General features: G+C 46.1%; 1 protein-coding gene and 1 long non-coding RNA gene across 4 annotated transcripts in view; one reads left to right on the top strand and one right to left on the bottom strand.

The window, feature by feature from the left end:
* LOC4804516 (uncharacterized) overlaps window positions 1–19,798 on the top strand; it is a 68,702-nt gene that overhangs the window by 34,169 nt on the left and 14,735 nt on the right. The gene's annotated exons all lie outside the window — the stretch shown is intronic.
* Window positions 16,492–17,142, bottom strand: LOC117183569 (uncharacterized). Of its 2 annotated transcripts, XR_004468675.1 has the most exons (3): window positions 16,985–17,142; window positions 16,841–16,925; window positions 16,492–16,783 (listed from the first exon to the last, which is right to left on the bottom strand). It is a non-coding gene; the product is annotated as an uncharacterized lncRNA (long non-coding RNA). The 2 variants fall into 2 exon arrangements; XR_004468674.1 differs by having other exon boundaries at window positions 16,841–17,142.

Genomic DNA, 19,798 nt, shown 5'->3' with positions numbered 1-19,798 from the left:
ACAAAGTTATGCAACATTATTTAGAGTAAGGCAGCCACCGCAGGGCACTTGAGTTAAAGGAAGAGAGAGAGGGAGAGGGGAAAATAAATGTATTATACAATTTATTAACTTGTTGTATTTGCAAATCCAATTTCATTCAGTTTAAAGCCAGCACTGCAGTTAGAGGTCCTCATGTGTGCAGTGCGGCATCAGCATCGGTATATAAAATTGATATTTTATGCAAAATATTTACCCAAAAGCCACAAAGCCAGGGGCGGGGCCAAGAGGGGGAGGGGCACATGGCAGAGCAGAGCAGACACCCACAGCAGCTGCTCTTCGATAATTTTGACAGCGGTCGACCAATTCGAGGCGTGCCGCGGCAGCCACATCTCTGCTTTTGGTATGTTAAGCTTCTCACCCACCCACCCACAATCTCTCTTTCGCTCACTCTCTCTTTCTCTCCTTCTCCTTTCATTGCATTCCATTCTCCCATCTTTCCCACCACCGCTGCTGAGGTTTGTAAGTCGTTTTGGGGCTTTGTTTATTTCATTGCTGATACTGTTGCTGCCTCCTGCCACTGCCACTGCCACTCCCCTCTCTTGCTGCCACATTCCAAGCGTCTCCCTTCCTTTATCTCTGGTTTCTGGTTTCAGCCGCGGGAACGGGATGCAGGTGCGTGTGGCACTGCTCTCTCTCTCTCTCTCTTTTGTCTGTCACCCTTTTTTTTACATTTTTTTATGTGCCTGCGGCAAGCCGTAAAAAGCATCTTCAGAATGGAGTGGCATGCCAGGCTTAGCCAGTTTACCGTTTTTCGCTGCTCTGAGCCGTCGCATCTACCGTTTAAGGAACTACCAACATATTTCTCATGATGTTCCCTCATTTGTTGCCGCTCCACGGGCGACCAAGGGGGAGACAATGTTTTTCCTTTTTGGGTAGTCGAAACAACGATGGAATAAGGGTACTCCACAGTGCGTGTGTGTGTGTGTGTGGAATATACTCTAAGTACTGCCAATTTGTTGGCCATTTTACATGGCCAAAACAGCCATAGGAGTGCGAAGGGAGAGTGCCATAGAGAGCAGATAGCAGATAGTAAGCCATCTACTTGGTGTTCCACATGAATGAAGCTGGCAGCCTCAGGGAATGCAAACCAATCCGCCCGCCCTCCTTCACCTGCAGACGGAGGAGTGGGATGTGTGGTATAGAAAAAGAGCATCCTTCAATAAAAAATTAATAGGAAAACATTCAATGAGCGTGGCACAAAGGCGCCAAAGGGGCGCCCTGGCAGCAGTTAGCCTCCAATCGCATCGCTGTGTGTGCTCGACTGCAGGCAGCAGGCAGCCCCTCTTTCTGATGAACCGTCCATACCCCGGCAATACGGGTATCGGCATGGATCCCCATCGCCTCCAGCCACCTGTCTCTGTGCTCGGAAATCACAGGTAATGTGGTTTTACGAGCACTGAGAGACAGGTATCGGTGTTCCCACTCCCCACATCCACATCCACATCTCATACACCCATTCCCACTGCCACTTCCACTCCCTTTGCTCCACTGATAACTGCAGGCAGCCCCAACTTGGTCGTGTGCCTGTGCCTGGCCGCACACAAAGGCGTATAAAGCATGCTAATAAAAACATATACTATGGCATGTCCATGTCCTGTGCCCCTCTGTGTCTCGCCCTCTCCTCTGCATGTGTATGTGTGTGTGTGTGTGTGTTATGTAAGCGGATGTGCAACACTTTTTTTTCGTATTCCTGGAAGCCCCGGCAGCCAGCCGTTGATTATACTAAACTTGTTTACTTATGCCGCTCGTGTATACTGTAGACACACACACACATACAGCACTATGGGGTATCTGAGTGTGTGTGTGTATGTAAAAAGTGCAAACTACAGCATAACCCAGACTCTCGTCTGCCAGTATAAATTTCGACTTATCCACGCGAGAGCGCTAAGAAGCAGCAGCAGCAGCAGCGGCAAGAGGATGGCAAACATGGTCACAGAGAGGGGTAGTGCGGCATTTGGGGCTGCTGGTGGCAGTGTGGATGCGCCATGTGGCACAGTGTGATGAATGGTGCCAGAAAATTTGATGATACACGATTAACATAATGATTTGCATGTGCTTAGCGTGTCCTTGTGCATTAAAGATCTTGTAAATTGTCAGACAAAAAAAATTCCGCATTACTAAACTGAAATCTTAGTGGGTGAGACGAAGGGCGAGGCCATGAATGTAAAGGGTGTGCCGGATATGCCAAGCGTTTCTTAAAGAAGGGCAGCGGATAATCTAGATATCGAAGATTTAATCAGCATGCTTAGCTAGTCTTAAATACTTTTGTTCCAAACTAATTTACTTATCCTCTATTCTACCACATTAAATATGGGTTAGAAGTAGAAGTAGAAGTATCATCCATAGGAAAATAAGCCATTGGGAAACTATTGCATTAGGATTGCATTAAAATTAAATAATGATATAACCAAATGAAAGCACATGTGAACTCTGTATAGTTTTCTTTATAAAAATCGTTAAATTTAAATTTTAAATTGATATTCCTGCATGCCAGCCAATGAAAAGGAATATTTTTCTAAAGCCAAAAAGCATGCTCTTCAAAATCTCGACAATTTGTGATGTGATTTAAATACCTGAACAGTGTGTAAGGGACCGAACGATCTCCAGGGGAAAATCTCTAATATTTCGTTTGAAGGTTTTGTGCCCCGCCTCGCCCCGCCCGTTCTGCTCCACCATCGTGTCCCCCTGAAATACTCACGACTTTTTTTGTTAACAATTTCATCTATAGAATTTTGTGCATGAACAGACAGAAGAGAACATGTGCACACAGCACACACTTTGCTGGAGCCGAAATTAATTTCCACCAGAGCAAGTATGAAAAGTCCGAGCACCAATCACTAGAATCTTACATATATGTACATGCACCTGTACTCGTAGATGCATTGATGGTCGATTGCCACCCGATGGACGGGACAGGGGATTGTGCGGCAAGTGTGGCCATAAATAAATAACGAAAAAATCGAGCATACACCAGAGGTATTCAACTGTGGCAGCAACAGAAGTAAAACTTCACAAATGCACACACATTGGGAGGGATAGAGCGAAACGGATAAATGGAGGAACGAAGGAACGAAGGAAAAGTTGCAATTGAATGAGCGAAAAGTTCCCAGACGAAATCCAGCAGAATTGATTGCTTATTTGCTTAAAGCTTTTCCCCAGCAGCGAGACAAATCTCAGGGGGTTGGATATACATATCCTCTAGCGGATAAGTATGCACAAATATGTGGTAATTGACTGCCTGCCACACAACAGAGAGAGAGAGGGAGAGAGAGAGAGAAAGAGCCGCACAAAGGAAAAGACTCTGCTTGAACCCGATGCTTTCCGGGCGAACAATGAGCTAATTTTAAGCTAATATTTATGCAGCAATTAAAACGGTTCAGCTGAGTTGAGTTTGAGCTTGAATCAGAACCAGGACGAGGACGAGAACGAGACCGATGACGACATCCTGCCACGCCCCACTCCCCTCTTTTTGCCGCATAGAAACCAACCACAACAATTGGCTGAGCAAACGTGCTCGTGACGGAGGGAGAGATCTCGCTGAATTATAAATGGATGATGAATGAATGTAAACTGCACTCTGGCAAAGTACGTGCGCCTGCCTCTGCCTCTGCCCCTTCTGTAAGCCGCACCAAATCTATTCCACATTATGAATAATATTTGACAAATTTCCAGAGTGGAATTTCCTAGTGGAAGAACTTTGGCCCACTCAAGGGGATTGACTGAAAAGTTAGACCGTAAGCCCATCACAGGGCTCTCTGGCCAGCATCAGTGGCAGGGTGGATCAGCAACAGTAACAGCAACATCGGCTTAGGCGGGTGCAGGGGCAGAAGCAGGGGCAGGGGCAGCCAAGTCACATCTTCGAGCCAATAATGCGCCCTCATCTGGGGCATGTGGCATGTGAAGTGTCAGATGTCTCTGACTTTTGCCTTTGACTTGGCCAGCACTTTTATCAGCTCAAACAGACACACACACAACCACTCATCTGCCTAATTGAATTCCTTAACGCTTTCCGTTATGCTCCTACCCGTCCCCTGGCCCCAGCTCATGTTGTTCAAGGAAACTCAGCGAGTGTTTCCTTTTTCCGCTTTGAGTGCCAGTGGCATGTTCGACATAGCAGTGGGGCACCCCCAGCTGGCAGCCACTTTTGCACGCCTGTCAGCCAGACCTCTTTTACACCCGTCCACTGTTCCGCCCCCTGTCCACCGTCAAACTCTGCGCCTAAGTATGTCGATGTCCATGTCCTCGCCCGCATGCCTGAATGCCAATTCTATGTGTCGTTTTTAATAACTATGTCAATCGCTACTCTCTCTCTCTCTCTCTCTGTGTGTGTGTGTGTATGTTTGGTTGCAGCTTAGGGGCTAGCCAAAAAAGCTATTCATCAGTGGCCATTAGGGGCGTCAAAAGGAATGCAACGGTTTTGGGGCAATTAGTGACCATGGATTGGTCAGCTATCGTTTCGTGCATTTGACGTGCGACGTGCATTAATTAATCGGAATGTCCGCACTTGTCCATACACTCACTAATTGGCCTAATCGACTTGTGGACAAGCAGGCTCCCGGTCTCCCAGTATCCCGGCCTCCCACTGCTGGTGCATTCACTGCTGCCGCCTGGCCTCTGGGCTCATTAATAATCAATGTTTTGTGTGTAATAATTGGCCAGATGCTGTGTGTGTGTGTGTGTGTAATTAGGGTTTCTTCAAGTTGGAAAATAAACAAGTTATGGTCTGTCTCTCTTGAGTGCACGAGGATATGGGTATCCACCTGTTCTGTCTGCTCCTTCGCTCTAATTGATTTCAATACACTTTTCTCGGAACAGACACATTGATTAGCTTCATTTAGACTGGGCTCTTGCCCTCGTGACTTGGCTTAAATGCTTGTCAAATGCCTGACTGCGGCACATGCTGATGCTGACGGACAGGACACCCCATAACCCACACACTTGCCACCAAACTGTTTTTCTCATTATCATGCCTCGATGGCTGGCTGACAGGCGCGTTATTTGATGTTTTATTCAAGGCCTTTGATCTTTTATACGCTTTATCTAGGCCAAAAAAGGACAAAAAAAAATCTACAGAGGGGGAATGAAAATATGCGTTGACAATGGAACCAAAAAAAAGTAAAAAGAACGAGAGCATGAGCCCGACCTTGATGCCAGCGATTATGATGATGACAACAGCAACAATGGCATCCAACAATAGAAGCGATGCATTAATCCATACTAATGGCCGCTAATCTCCCAGGCGAAAGTTGATTAAACAAAACTGATTACGGAGGGCAACAACAGCACCAGTTTCATCAGCTTGAGGTTTAGTTGAGGCTTTAGATACGGCGACAACAGCAGCAGGCAAGGACTTTGGGCGAATGTCAACTGCAGGCCAACGCGTCGTATGCGCAATGTCAGCAGCATCAACCTTGTTTGATGTCGTCGCTTAGCCTCTGAAGGTAGTGTGGGTGTGTGGATGGAGGCAGGCTGTGGAACAGGGAAAACCCTTACTGGAGCGCTGGAACACTCAGCGTTTTTCTTTTCGAGTAGTTTTGCCCCCGGGGCCAAGTGGAGGCATAATTAACATAAGCGCGCACGCGAGAGGAGCCTCTGCGCCCATTATCAGACCTCTGCCCTCCTGCTCGCCCAATGAGTATGTGCTTGAAAGCTTTTACCCCAACACACACTCACGCAACACACAATTCAGTAGCCAAAAAAAGGGGGAGGAAGAAAGAAAGATAACTGTCAAAAGCGCCTGTCGCACACCCCGCCATCAACAGTTTCAAGTGCAAAAGTTGTTCGCCTTTTTTTCGACAGACATCAATATATACCATGGGAGCATGGGTAAAGGGGAAAGGAAGGGGAGAGGGAGAGGAGAGAACTGCCAACTGCTTTTTTGTGCAGCAATGCGATTAAAATGGCGGCCCTCGGCAAACAAAAAAAAACTATCTATCTGTACGAGTATGTGTATATTTGTGTATGTATTGTATATGCATAAAAAATAAAACTGGCACAATGTCCTCCAGTGGGTGGCGGATGCGAGATGGCGCGGGTGGAGGGGGGGATGGGTGTGGGGGGTAGAGCGAGGCAGGCAGTCCATTTCCTTGACCGAAACGCAACCGAAAGACAACGTTATCCAAAGCCCTTATTATTTACACCCGCTATTGTTTAAGTGTGTATGTGTGTGTCTGTTCATGCACCAACAGAAAACTGCATCTGTGTGAGTGTGTGTGTGTGTGTCTGGCGATAATCATGACGTCAGCTGGCTCTTATCTGAGGACAAAGTAGAACACGTCTAAGGACAACCAATTTTCGTTCCGCAAGCAAATGGAAAGTCGAACTTGAGTCGAGTGCAAATTTATACAAATCTGCAGCGAAAATGAGTTTGAGCAAGCGCCAGGCAGAACCAAGTGTTTGACGATGTGGCACTTTCCTGTACTTTCGCTGGAAGCTGCGAGAACAGAATAAGGCAGAAGGAATGCCATCGAAGGCAATATTAAAGAAAGAAAGGCAAGTCAAAGGACGAAGCGCAGAACGGACAACAGCCCAGATTTCATCTTGGATCCCTGAATATAGGATATAAGAGACATGGATCTTCATCTTCCTTCGTTCCTCCCTCAAACTGTATACAAATAAAACATGTATGGAGAATGCAACAATTGCTGGAGATGCAAATAAGTAAAACTTTCGCGGTATGCATTGCAATGAACGTGCCCTGCCTCGCTACCGTGCCACACCGGATTGAGGCAGCAGCAGTTGCAGCAAACAATCATCTTGCGGTTAAGCCTTTTTTTTTTGTTCGTTCCTGTGCCTTTTGTTGCATTTGTTGTGGAAACAAAAAAGCGCGAGATGTGCGCAGGAAATTGAGTGTGCAACATCCGGGGGCCAGGCTGAGCTGGGCTGAACTTTTCCTTCTTATGCCACACACACAGACCACGTACCACATGGTTCAAGGGATTCATTTTTGTTCCGTTGTGGTTGCTGCTGGCCAGCAGGTGGATTGGGTTGACTTTCACGACCTTGGCGTTGCTTGAGGCACGCGGAATGAGGCACAGGCACAGGCACAAGCAACATCATCTTCAATCAGCACCGCTTCAACCCACTTGGACAGCCACTTTTCCGCACTTGAACCTTTTGTTTATGCAAATCAAAAACTGTTGCCCATGGCCCACTTCTTGGGATCCACAATCCACCACCGCCACAACCACCACAGCTCTTCCCTTACGTTCCACTATCTCGCCATCTCTCCATCTCTCTTTCTCCATATCTCTTTTTGTTTTCGCTTTCTTTGCATTTCATTGTCAGTTTTCGCCTTGGCTGGCTTCCGCCTTCGTGAGTTATTTGCATCAAACATTTTTCTCTTCAGCTTTGGCGCCACTTTTCCCCCATTTTCCCCTCGGCTTTCGCGGTGCCTCATTTTTTCCCTTTTTGGGCCAAAATTCCGCTGCTGCTCCAAGGAGAGGGCCCAGTTTGCAGCTCTTGCAGCTGCTCTTAATAGCTTCTAGACTGTGTGTGTGTGTGTGTGTGTGTGTGTGTGTGTAAGTGTGTATGAGAAGCAATTAATCCTTTGTTTCTGAGAAAAGAAAAGAGCGTACACTCTCTCTCTCTCTCTGTCCCCAGCAAAGTAGTTTTTAATGTTTTACGCGGACTTGACCAGGCCAAGACTCAACAGACAGGCAAAAGACCCATACAGGACATGGACAGGACAGGACAGGACAATGCGTCAGTCAAGTTGTTTTTTAATTAGCCAAGAGAGAGAGAGAGAGAGTGAGAGAGAGCAGGAGGCAACTTTTTAGCTCTTATTTACGACCATTGTCTATTTGAGCATGCAATATTTAAGCCTGGAAGTCTCAACATGGCCAAGACAAGCAATTTAAGTCAAACAACAAGAATTTGAGTCAGAAAAGTCAGTCGGTAAAGTTGCGCTCATCTTTCTTTTTGCCCCCGTCTCCTCCGCCCTCTTCGGAACTACTGCTTAACTCAATAAGAGTTGTACAAATACAAGCACGAGAGGATTGTAGTACATGCCATCTTCAAAAGGAAAGTTTTTACTCCAGATCCAGCTCCCCCTGCCCCCCCCCCCCCATCCTTTTGTCCGTTGTAATCGGAGCTGCTGCGAAAACTTTTTGTGCTCTACCTCGTACAGTGAGACGAGCGAAAAGGGAAAAGGGGGGGCAAAAAAGGCAATAAAATAATTTTTAATATGCATAAATCGCTCCCTCGACTGGTCTTCAAAGGCGGACACAGACACGGACACATGACACAGGATGTAGCTCACACATCCTGCTCACTGAGCAGGAGCTCCGAACTGTCCCTGACAGACCGCTCGTCAAGCATCGCTGACATCCATCCGGCGGAAAACTTGAAAACGGAGAAGCCGGAGAGCCACTGACATCAGGCTGACGATTTTGATGGAATAGAAGGAATGGTGGATGGTAGATACTGTGCAAAGTCAAACCTTTGGGGAACCTTTGTCCATCAGCCATATCCTCGATTTTGCGGTCAGCTCTGCGAGAATTGTCATTGCCAATCGAGCTGGACATTTCCGCAATCGAAACAATGTTATACTCGTATAGCCATCGCACTGCTGATGACAGGCCACCTACAATGAGTTGCCGCTGAAAATAGAATTCCCCTAGCAGCAGCATCAGCAGAAATCTGTCATCGCTTTGGCCTGACAGCCTCCGATTGGCACTTCATCGTTCAATCTCCTTAAGCGCCAGCGCCACAGCTACCGCACTCGTTGTCGGTCGAAAATAGAATATGCACTCTAAACTCAGCAGGACCCAGGGGATGTGCATCACCCCTGTCATGCTGTGACACCAGATTGTTGGGTGGCGCGCATCCTCGTCGGGGCAAGCGGGCACCATCTATTCTGTTTCCTCCAGCTAAATTGCGTATACGCCACGTGCCACAGCCAGTCCGTTATTTGCTGAAATTAGCAGGTGCACTTGTTACCCAGCAGGCTTGTGGGTCAACAGGTTTGCCAAGCCATTTGAAGGAGTGAGCATAATGATACACATCCATCGACTTCGAGAGAGAGGTCCCTCAAAGTTCGTTCTGATCTGAACTTAGTTTAAAAGCGAAATTTAATGAGATTTGGCTGTGATTCCAACCCTTAATGCACTCTACAAACTTCAGATGCGACATGAACACTTAAAAAACGATTCAAGAACCTCCTCAGACACACACTCCTCCTCCTCCTCCGACCTTCGTGGCTCACCATTCAGGCGGCCTAAACGTGCCAAAAGTTATGCTACATGGCCTAATGTCATTTGCATATTCCGTCCGCCATTTTGCACACACCAACAAACACACACACACAGACACTCACATGGCATTACGCCCCGCATCGCACATCCCGCGCTTATCCCTTTTTTCCAGCGAGGCTGGGAGCTGGATTTTATTTCATTGTTCACATTGTGCACAAGCAAATATTGAAATTAGAATACAAATTAAAAAGCTTTTAATGTAAACAGGCAAAAGGTTTCGGCTCAGCTGGCTACGGTTCTGGCTACGGGCCTGGCTAGAAGGGCTCTCGGCCAAAGTTATCGTCTGGCTGGGTCATGGTTCATTCTATCGCTGGTTGTTGCTGCTGCCGTTGCCGTTGCTGTTGCTGTTGGGGCAGAAATGCCACGCCCACTTCGTTGCCACAGGGCCAAACGCGAACCCGACGCTGCCTGCTTGTTGACTTTGTCCTTGGCGCCGCAGTTGAGGGAGCGGTTGGTTGGTTGGTTGGGTGGGATATGAAATAGAGGCAGACAGAGGCCCCGAATTTATTTCGCATTTTATTTTCTGATTCTGATTTGTGAATTGGTTGGTCGGTTCCCTATGAAATTGGTAGGGCGAAACCAACCGCATAAAACGATATGGGAATACCAGCTGCTGGGGACTAAATTAGTAGAAATTAAATTATAAATAAATTACAGTGGAAAATCGATGTAGAATTTTAAAACAGAGCATATCTGAGAGCAAGGAAAGCATTCTTCATTTGTCGATATATAAACTTGTATCAAAATACTATATTCTGTAATTTTAGGAGACTATTTTTTAATGGGTAACTTCGAAGGGCACGGAAGACCTTCCCAGAACTGGTAAAAATATCTTTGCTATGGCTTTAATTTTGAATTTAGAGAATTTTACATTTACTGACCCCCGCTCCCCTCTCCCTTCTCCCTCTCTTTCTCTCTCTTTCTGCATCTGTGTGTACGCCCCTCTATCGGTATTCCTTTTTTCCTGCTCGGCCGAAAGGCAAACGGCAATGCGAAGAGAGGCCTGCCACGAGAACGACTGAATAAACAAGGGAAACCAAACAAACAAAAAAACAATTTTACGTTTCACTTTGCACACAGCGGATGGTGTGTGGGGCAGGCGGGGGCGGGGCATGGGTGCTGGCGGCTGGCGGCTAGCGGCAGCAGCGACAAAAAGACACAAAAGTATTGACCTGCTTTGGTATCCTCGTATGCATGTGTATGCGGCTAAAAGCCATGTATAAGTATGTGTGTGATGGGTGTGGGTGTGGGTGTGCTCTCTATGTGTCCAATATTTTGACAATCTTCAGTGCGACATATGGGAATTGCCCTACACGCTGATGGTCCGAAGTGCTGCGGGCTTTTTTTGCTGCGGCGGAAAAAAGGGGGTGCGAGTGGGGGTGGGAAAGGGAGTAGTGGAAGGAGATGAACAGACAGAGGAGTTTGGTTAGATAAAGAGAGATGGATTCCCAACAGCTGGCTTCGCATTCCGGCTGTTGCGTGTGTTTCATCTATTCCTGCAGTACACTTTTTCCGCAGCTTCCCGTCTTCAATACACCCTCTCACTTTCTCCTCTCTCCTCTTTGTGTAATTACGAGAGCATAAATAATCCATCAGCATCAGGGCGTAGGAGCGGGATAATGGATATCGTTGCGTGTTTTTGTGTTTGTTATTATTCTGATGACCCGCCTCCCCCATTGCACACGAAAACAGTTGCATAATTGAATATTAATTATTCAGAAAATTATTAAATTGAAAACGGCAGATAGGCTTAATGAGCACAGCATGTGCTCTCCCGAGGCGCCGCCGCCGCCGGAGGTCATAAATCAAGAGGCACTAAAGCAATGCCTCCACATTCTGAGCCCCTCTGCCCCCGGTGAGCCTGGAGCAGTTCAATTGGAATCTGTTTGAAAGAAGACGTTGCGCATTGATTGATTAATCCAATCAAATACGATGATGGACTGATGGATCCATCAGAGAGACGCTCCTGCTGCTCCCGACTATCCTCCTGCTTCACCTTCTAGCCAAGAGGTCCATCGCAGGCTAACAAAGTGAAATGTATTCACTTCACAGATTGCCCATAGAGCAACTATGCAAATACCGGGGGCGGGGGAGGAAGAGGCAGTCGTCGAGAGGAGGGTAGAAGCCATTGAATTCCCTTGCTGATTAGAGTAATGCACTAGGGGATACAAAGCAAACAAAAAGAACGAGTACAAGTTCGATTATTCCGACAGTGGCTGCAGTGGCAGCATAATGTATGTGCTACATGTACATATGAGTACCCTGAAGCATGGAGTTGGAAATCGTATCAAGCATTAACGGGAGGCAGAGCGGGGCCAAAGCCACGACAAGTGCGACGGCAAATACAAATGAAAAGCAACTCTCGAAGCTGTCAATGTGTCACCAGAAACAGAAACAAAAGCAACAGAAGCCAGAGCGAGACCAGAGGCAGAGTCTGAGGCTGAGGCCATTGCAGCAACAACCAAAAAGAAGGTGGAATTTCGGCTTCCGAAGATTAGATACACTTGATTCTATGGCAGCCTAAAGAAGAATAAGAGTTGTATGGAATAGTTTTACGAAAAAAAACCTCCAATAGGAGTACCGAGTATATTGACAGAATAAGACGCAGAACACCCTTTTGCAAAGTCGTTATACCCTACGCTAGGGTAAGAGAGCAGAGTAAGCAAAAAATCAGGTGTCAGAAGCTGCAGCAGAATCGAGGGCAGAGAGAGAGAGAGAGAGGTTCGTAGGTAGAGAACCAGCGACATGTCTTTAATTTATACTTGCACTCAGACAGATAGAGTGAGAGAGAGAGCGAGCAGCAGCAGAGCAGCGGCAGAACAGCAGCAAAAAGAGAGCAGCCAGCAGAGGTTCAGTAAGAGCTACATCGAGCAGCTTCAATATCAATAACCATAACGGTAAATGAAACAGAGAGGGAGACAAAATGTGAAATATGCCAAGCAACGGAATTGATGCAAATGGAAAATGTCAACTATTTGCGTGTGCAGCATAACGGGAACGAACATGAGCAGCGTCGCTGGAAAAGAAAGAGAAATATAATGGAGCGAAAAGGGAAAGAGGGCAGGACCAGGGGAGATGGAGATACATGTGCGGTCGCATGTTTATTTATTCATTACAAGTAATTTCCCATGCTCCCCCAGCTGCCTCTCTCGCTCCCCCTAACACTTCGCTCTCTTCCTACTCCATTCCTTCTCTGTAGTCCTAGACTCAGGGAATAATATAATATTTTTACAAATTTATATTCATGCCATTTGGCAATGTGAATTTTTAAAACAAACTTTCACACAAACACGCACACACACAATGTAGCGGCAACAGGAAAGGAGAGGGGGACTGTATAATGTAGCCCGGGTAATTACGCAAAGAGCATAAACTATTTTCAGTGTAGCCAGGTGCAGCGCAGAGTAGCAGGGCATCAGAGCAACAGAAACTTCATCCCTAGAGCTGGAAATAAAAGATAAACTCTTAAGATGCTTTTCGCAAATGGCTTAGTAACCAGTACGAACAAGGAAGTAAATTCAACATTTCAGACATTTTTAATGTAATTTCCTCTGGGGTTGGAAATTAAATAGTATTTACAATGTAGCTGTTAGCTTTCAAATCTTTCAATACTAACTGCATTCTGAATTTAGCACATAACTAAGTTAAGTAGTTGTTACCCCTTTCAATCATGCTTTTCCATCTTCCACCGGTAGAATGACAGCCATTGCACAACATCAAAAGCCTCTTAATCTAATTGGTTTTGTAGCTGTAAGAAGCCTTCAATCGTAGAACACTTGTAGCTCCAACTTCCAGAAGGGAACATCCAGAGCGCAGCATGAATGCAGCATTAATCTCTACTGGCTCAGAGAGGCCCAAGGTTGCTGAGATATGCATGTCCGCAAATTGTCGTCATTCAAACGCAATCAAGATTGCAGTACTCTGCCCATTGGCAGTTTATTCATAGATGCACCAATTCTCCCTCCGCCCCCTTGATCCTGTAAACATGACTCTTATCAACGGGGCATCAGTGACTGTAGCTCACCTGCTACTCGTATCAATTGCTATGCAAGTCTTCATTGGAAGGCCAGGGAGTTTTTCAATGCTGTTTTTCCGTAGAATGAAGCCGCACTACATTCCATCTCCAGCCATCTCTGCATAAATTGCAAGTGATATGCATGGTTAGGCATACGCTTTGTGCGACCACGCGTGGCAAGGTTGCAGGCCATTCTGTGGAGTGGACGGCGCGGGCAGTTGCAGTCCCACAAATTCAAATGAAAAACAAGCTATACATATTTTGACAATCCCTGATATTGGCATTGACGTCAACAAAACGGAAAATGTGGGCTGGCCTGGGATCTCTCAGGCAAATAATTCCCAATGCAATTGACAATTTTCGTTGCCCACGTCAATTAATAATGGCACTCTGTGAAAATGCTCATTTGCATTCGGCAAACAGAATTTTCTTTGCGTTGCATTTATGTTATTATATCGAAATGTACTCAGGCCACACATAGAAACAGAATAATTAATTTTCTTGACCTTATCGGTTATCCCTTTTGAAGGAGACTTTGTGGGAATGTGATGGGTTTCGTAGAGGGCCAGGCAGTTTAGCTTGGAAAACCATCATCATCGTCATCATCATCAAATAAGTTGACCCCCTGCGGTCAATCCCCGGGCTCAAGCTCTCTCACAAATTGAATGTAAACAGCTCCTGTGCGTGATATGGATCCCATGGCCTCTGCCCCAGAGCCCGCACAAGCACAAACACAGCCACGTCTCGAGGTATACATGAATTTTAAAATTTTCAAATTTTCAACCTGCAGCAGCAGCTGAAATCGACTTTGGCACTAACACACTTCCTCCATACAGCCGCAGCCGCAGCCCCAGACTCGGACTCCATTTCAGACAGCAATCATCTAGACTCCTCTGCGGTCATTGTGGCAGGCCCATTAATATGCTGCCACATACCGAAGAGGCACGTCACACACAGATGGACAACTGTGCTAATTTCGTAATCAAATGTAATTTGAGCACAAATTACATTTCCAACTCGACGCTGAGATTGGATGGCGATGGCGATGGCGATGTCGATGTCGGTGTTGTGGAGCCGAGAGAAGGATTACAATTGTATTACCAATTCTAATTTGTTTCCCCCTCAACTGTTGCCAATTACCATGTAGATGAGTGACGAGTTATGAGTGACGTTTGGCGCATCCTCAGAGGACCAATTGAGATGCCTGCATGAGGCACCCATTCGGAGGAGTCGTTGAACCCGGAGTGCATTGCCTCCCTCCAGCTTCGAGTCGCACGCTCTGAGAATATCCAAGGCCCCTTTGAATGCTATTCGGTAATTGTACATTCATTCGGCTCTAGCAAAATTATTAAACAAATTTACTTTGATTCAGTCGAGTGAAACACAAAATACCATAAAAGGAATTATTCGGATTTTCATTGAAATGAAATTGAAAATAATACCATATTTCACTTTATGCCAGCTCTGATTTCTCGGAAAATAGTTGATTTTTTCCCGGATCTCTCCACACGAGTAGAATCCTGGCGTTGTCAAAGTAACGGCACATACGCACTGGACATTGGGCCAGATACTCGCACACACAGATACATTTGCTGTTTGCTTGAGCTGCGCTAATCCTTGGTTGAGGAAAATAACAGGAAAGAACCCAAACTCTATGCTTGGAAAGTAATCAGCTTACACAAACAGCACTAGGAAAATGGCAAAAGAATTAGAATTTCTATCAAAAATGTACAAGCATATGCGTACGTATTACGTATACGTAACATGCCCTGTGATGGGGGTAAATCAATGAAATTCATTCCTCTCCTTTGCAAATTCCATATAGAGTGGTTATGCATATCCCATCTATATGGCTGGGTTTTTCATTCTGTTAGAGGCTTAAGCCTTGTTCATTTTAAGAGCCATAGCTAGCCAAGTTGTCACAAAATCCCTCTAAGCCAATAAACCATTTTCTAATCCACTCCAAATGTTCGTATCAGTATCAGTACTACTAATAAGTATCTCACCGTCGTAACACACCCCCTACTGGGGCTTGCTTTTAGTCCTAGAGGGGATCCCCATAAGATTTATGCGATTTTCGTGCGGTGCTATTTCTATGCAGCTGTCGCTGATAAACTGCAAGCAGTCCACGCGGCATGGAAGGAGGAGGAGGGGGTCAGGTGAGATGTGATAGCAACAAATGAACATGCCCCATATGATGGAGCACTTGAATGGCACTGACGACACTTGAAATTGTTTTGCGTGCTGGATCCAGCAGAAGACATTCGTCAAAAAACAGGTGGGCGGGGCAGCAGAGAGAGAGATACGACAGAGAGAACAACTTCTGAGGACATTCATCACGTCATTCGTGTCAAGCATCAGTGTCAGCGTTTAGAATGTGCTTACTTCAAGTACGGGGATATGTATCGCACATCCTTACAAGTGGCCCTGCAAAGTGCTTTTCATGTTGTGAATATCCTTCTTGTTCTGCTGCTTATGGCCTTGCCGTGCCAGAATAAGATTAATTAGCCAAGGAGCTGTTTGGAGAGGGCAGGACAGGGCAGGGCAGGGCAGGGCGCCGCTGCAGCGTCTGCCAGCGGGAAAAGGCATTGGCAGCAACAAAGGCCAGAGCAAACACCTGAGATTTTCGCTTCCGCTGGGGGAAATGTTACTCTGTTTCCAACGCAGCCTTGTCCGTACGCTGCTGTTTGCCTTTGTTTCTGCTTCTGCCATTTCCTGTTACCTTGCCAATATCCGTTCCGTTCCGGGAAACGGCAACCTCTTGTTTACCTGCCCCTGGCCTAATTTATTTATGTTTGTCAAATTATCCCACATAAACGAATCAATAAGGTTCCACAAAACTCAGGTCACGTCCTTCTTCGGTGTCGCTTTTGGCATCCAATTTTCCAATTTCCACTGCAGCAGCAGGTGCTGCTGCTTCTGCTACTGCGACTGAGTTATTGCGAAAAATTGTGCAGCAAAGGGGCGTGGCACGTGCTGATTACGAGCCGCTAGCCTGCCTTGCCTGCCTGCCACATTTTTTTGCAATACTCTCTCGCCCTCCTATTTGTCTCCGCTTTTGGCAGCATAAATCAATTAATTTCCCCTGTCAGGTTACATTGTAAGCACAAACAACGGAAAACTTTTTACATGATGCTAAAAGAACGCCACAAATCGAACCCAGACGCAAGACGCACACACATATATAGATTTATATTTATATTCACAATATATGTACATATAATGTGGTGGGGCTCTGGCAGCCATTTGTTTGCGGCTCTTATTTACGTCGTGTCATTTAATGAAGTCTCCACGCACTGTGGCACGACTTTCAATGTGTTCCAGTTGGATCCATGGGGATTTTCTGCTCATGGAAATCTCTTGTTGGACTCTATTTATAAAAACAACATCGGAGAGTGCTACTTTATTTATACTTTCCGCCGAGAGCATGAGTAAAAGTCTTTGCGAAAGCTGACAAAAACTTTTCAAATCCTTTCTGGCAGGAAAAATTAATTTTGGAACATTTTCCACCCTGCCCTGTATTTTTTCTCACCTCTTGGCCCGCATGAAATATTCATGGCCTACTTTTTGGGGCTGCCAGAAAATGGCTCTCCTCTTCTTGTGTGCCCCGGCGGTTGCTGCAGGCCAGAGAAACAATTACACAACAAATAGGAAAACATATTAAACAACAATTTACGGAGCAGAGTCCTCGCATAGTCTTGCCACTACGGCAGGCTACTTTATGAATCACCACCCATAAGTTGAGACAACAAAAGCAAAGCGTATGCGAGTGCCATAAACAAGAATATAGCTGGTATTCTTGCAGGAGGAAGGCTAACGGAGAAGACCTACCAACCCTCTGGGCCCGGCCAGAACCATGTGTTTGTCTTCCTTCCGTTTGCGTTGTTCTTCTTGTTTCGGTGTACGTCTCCGTTTCGGTTTTCGTTTGGCCAACACAGTCTTCTTGTACGAGAATCCTGGGTAAATTAAACTTTATGCCGTGGCCCTTCATTACAGATCGGTTCGTGAGGTGCCCAAAAGCGATAAGTGAAATGGAATGATGGTGAATCTTCTCTAGGAGCTGTTGCTGTTGCTGTTTCTGTTTCTGTTTCTGTGGTTTATGGGTCCTCAAAAATCTGTAGAAGAGTACGTACAGAGGGTAAAGTTTTTGGATGAAATTTTTAGTTCATTTCTGGAGCCACTTACATGCTTGCTGGTCAACGATTTATCAGGCATGGCTTAGTCGTCTGAGGGAAGAGTGCGCTCCAGGGTTCTTTGATTGGGTGGGAGATGTGGGCCGGCAGCCGAGTGCGGCGACAGAATGTGTATAAATTGTGTCAAAAGTGTAGCAAAGCATTCAAGAATTTGTTGAATTGTGTTTTGTGAAAGTTTTACTCTGCAGTTATTTAATTGAATTTGCCACCGATGGCGCTGTGGCTGTTGCTGTTCTCTGGCTCTGGCTGCCACAACTGACCCGGGGACCCGGCCACTATCCACCCATCCAACCCCCATCCTCCATCCTCCTATTCCCCCGGAAAAGTTCATGTTTTCTGTGTGTGTTCGTAATTCCTCGTTTAGATTTCCGTCTCTGAAGCCTGATGGCCGATGTGCGGTGAAGGATGGATGAGGGCGGCCAGAGTTGTTGCCTGCACTCGCCAGTATTTTCGAAAGTTTTTACGATTGTTTATTAAAGAACTAAGCGCTCCTAATAAGCTTATGTACAGGGCGTGGCCCAAACTAAGACTTGAAGCAGTGGCAGCAGAAGAATCAGTAAAATGCTTGCCATCCAAAAAACAATTCAAATTAAATTGAAAGTCCAAAACGCTCAGCGGCCATTCCCTGCGACTTTAGCTTCTGCATTTTTGCCACTGACAGCAGCCCCAAGGAAACGCCTGCAACAATAAAGAAAAGAACAAAAAAAAAATGAAGAGAAAGCAGCGAGAAAGAGCGGGGAGAGAGCCGTGACGGGACTCCCCTCTAGAGCCAGACACAGGGACACTGTGATTGTGGAATTTGTCTTAAAATAATATTGCATGACTGCAGGCACTGCTTGCAGCAGTAGGCGGCAGTGGCAGTAGTAGCAGCAGGGGGGGGGCATGGAAAAGCTTAAAGAATGGGGAAAACTTTGGCTAGTCGCACGAGGAAAGACACTGCCATAAAGTGTTTACGGGTCACGTTAATGGATATATAAAGAAGTATAATGAAGAGCTTTACCAACAAAAGCAAGCTTGAAAGAGAGGCTCCATAAAGAGAGAAAGTTGAGAAGAAGCAAATTGATTATAAACAATCGAACAGCCAAACGTCTCCCCACAGCCAGAAGCTGAGATTAGATGGATGAAAGAGATGTTTATAAACACCCCAAGGAGACACAAATTGATTAATATGAATGAACAACAGAAAAAGAAGTGGCCTTTCAGCCATTACCTCAAACACTTGTTATTAGATTAAGTGACTTGTCAAATAGTTTTCTCCTGCTCCACACACAAAACAGACAGAACAGTGAATGAAATTTTGGTTTAATCACCACACTTGTGTGATTCTCTGTCCCAATCACTTAGTTAATTGTTCTCGAATGCAATGCACTGCACTTAAGTATCTCGAGAGCCCCAAAGTTTGTTTAGCCGTAGAAAATCACTTAAAACGGATTTTCCTCATTGGGTGTATAAACAGTTTCAGTTTCAGTTTCCGTTTCAGTTTCCGTTTCAGTTTTCCCCATCGTGTAGAATGCAATTAAAATGGAAAATGGATTAAGCTTAGAATGCGCCTGCCCGGGGACCCGAATCCAGGTATTCGAATCACTTCACTCGGAATCGCAACCTTCGCATTTGAGTGAAGATACCCGGCTGCAGTATAAAGTATAATCAGCAAAAGGAAACCATTTATGTGCGTGAGAGAGAGAGAGAGAGGGGGGGAAATTTAATTGTGCGAGTGGATCAAGGGATGGTGAGGGGGAGTGGGAAGGGGAAGAGACGACGTAGGGGTGTGTGAGCTGGAGCCACGGGAGTTCGCTGCTCCGGCAGCCCCGTCGAGGACATCGCTTTGATGAGTGCAAGCAAACGGGAGGATGCATTTCCTTGCATAATTTTCGGCATTTAATCGGATTACTGCAGGACTCGACAGCAGCAGCAGAGGAATCGTTGAGTTGTCCTTGTGCAAATACATTTATGGCCAGGCCCAAAAGAATTCAGTGCAACCGCGCCCGATTTAATACGATTAAGTGTCATCTGTTGTCGTCGGTTGTCAGCACGTGTTCCTCCGAGTGTTTTGAGCCTCTGCTTAACCAGAAACCAGAGAAACTAATTGCTCACCCTTAACCGAAGTTGTGTTCGTTTTACCACTCCCAAAGCCGTTTCCGCTTACGCTAGCCCACAGCCCACTCCCAATTCCATTTGGTCTTTCATTCCCGACTCCCTTGGTTACAGCCACCATCCAGCAGTATCCGGCAGATCCTGACCAAGTGCGTGGGCGTTCGTTTAATGCCACTTTGATTTTCACACTATATCTAGCACCC

The sequence above is a fragment of the Drosophila pseudoobscura genome, chromosome 3 (assembly GCF_009870125.1).
Source record: "Drosophila pseudoobscura strain MV-25-SWS-2005 chromosome 3, UCI_Dpse_MV25, whole genome shotgun sequence".
NCBI classification, from domain to species: Eukaryota; Metazoa; Arthropoda; class Insecta; order Diptera; family Drosophilidae; genus Drosophila; species Drosophila pseudoobscura.
The sequence above is the reverse complement of the archived record's forward strand: the minus strand, read 5'-3'. Positions and strand labels throughout refer to the sequence as shown.